Source organism: Sinocyclocheilus anshuiensis, unplaced genomic scaffold (genome assembly GCF_001515605.1).
Source record: "Sinocyclocheilus anshuiensis isolate Anshui unplaced genomic scaffold, SAMN03320099.WGS_v1.1 scaffold1543, whole genome shotgun sequence".
Taxonomy (NCBI): Eukaryota; Metazoa; Chordata; class Actinopteri; order Cypriniformes; family Cyprinidae; genus Sinocyclocheilus; species Sinocyclocheilus anshuiensis.
The window spans coordinates 864,807-866,812 of NW_015551074.1; positions in this window are offsets into that span (position 1 = coordinate 864,807).

The window sequence follows — 2,006 nt, forward strand, 5'->3', positions numbered from 1 at the left end:
ATCATAAACTATAGAACCTTGAGAGCATGTGCATAGAACAATAAGAATTGCATTAAGAGCACGTTCTGTATAGTTCTCATTAGGATGTCACGAAAAACCTCCCATGCATATTCTAGGAAGGTTAGATTATGATTATAATAATATTTAGAGAATATTCTATATATGATCTTTTTAGGTTGCCTCCTTGCAATGTTCGTTTATGGTTACAAACAATAGAGCCTTCAGAGAACGTTTCTAGAACATTAGAAATTGGTTCCCAAAAAACCCCAAAACCAAACGCAAACCATGCACAAACTTTAGGGGAACGTTCTATGTTTGCTGAGATTCATCTGTGTGACCCTTATATGTGACATGATTCGTTGCATTGATACCACTTTACAATAAGGTCCCGTTAGTTAATGCATTATTAATCTTTGTTAACGTTAGTTCACCCAAAAATGAAAATTCTCTCATCATTTACTCATATTTTGAAGAATGTGGATAACCAAATTGTTGATGGTAGCCATTGACTTCCATAGTATTTCTTTTCATACTATGGAAGTCAATGGCTACCATCAACTGTTTGGCTCTCAACATTCTTCAAAATACCTTCTTCTGTGTTTAACAGAAGAAAGAAACTCATACAGGTCTGGAACAACCTGAGGGTGAGTAAATGATGACCATTTTAATTTTTAGGTGAACTATCCCATTAATAGGAACACATATATTCATTGTTAGTTCATGTTAGCTCAGGTCCATTAAATAATATTAACAGATATGACTTTTGGTTTTAATAATGGATTAGAAAAAACACAAAACCAAGATAAATAAATGCTTTAGAAGAGTTTCTCATTGTTAGGTCATGTTAACTAACGCAGTTAAATAATGTTATCAAATTGCATTTCATTATTGGCATGTGCCATTATTTTTGACCCTATCAGACCCAACTTGCACCCCTATAAACAAAGCAAACTCTTCCCAATTGCATGCTTCATAGGCAGGACGAACTGCAACCTGAACCAGACTTTATGCAGATCAAAATTCTGGTTGTGCAAAACTATAAAGACCCCTAACCCACAAGCAAACACTTGGTATCAACACCACAAATCACCAACTCACTCATGAACTCCTGTAGTGAAACGCATACAGTCTGCCCGCAGCTAACCCACGGATAATCTCAGTCCAGACAGACTATGTCCAGACCCTAATACTGTAATCGTCTGGTGTTTTAGTGTGTTGCGGTGCCCTTCCCAGTCAGCGAGGGAATGCTAGCAGGTCATATACACATGCTGTGGGCCAGCGGCTGCGAGAAGGATCCAGCACAGTAAAGCCCAAACCACCAGTAGCGTCCACAACTAAACATAGCACAACCTCAGCTCAGACCAGCTCGCTCTCTCTCTCTCAGATTAGCTGTGACGCTAAGCACACAGCAGTGGGCTGAAAAATTGACCGCCACGCTGAGTTTGGAGCGCGTTCACACACTCACTCGCATTCCTGCACACGAGGGCCCGACTTAATTATCATGGCACGCCGTTTACAGTTTTTGCCCGTTGCTTGAACACTATAGACACATGCTTAGACCAAAGTAACAAAACTTGAAGCTTTTGTTACTATACCTTAAACACAGTGTAACCATACCTTAAACAAAAGCGCTGCTTTGCACTTCAGTTGCGCCACATCACAGAGACAATCGAGGCTGCTGCGTCTCCTCGGCTGTTTTCACATTTGGCTTTTAAATGATAATATTACTATTCCTGAGAAAAGTTGAAGCTACTGAAATAACAGTGTTGGGTATCGCCGTGTGCATCAGTGACGTGACGGGGCAAGTTTTCTGGGAAAGTATGTGCCCCTGTGTGTGATTTTTTTTTCTCCAACCGGTGTGAATCACACAAAAAATATTGTGAAAAACGAATAACATGTGATTTTCTTGTTTTAAAAAAAGACACGCAAGTTACTTTGGCATACGGTTGGATATAAAACCCCACAACCCACACTGTGTGTGTGTGTGTGTGTGAGAGTGTGTGTGT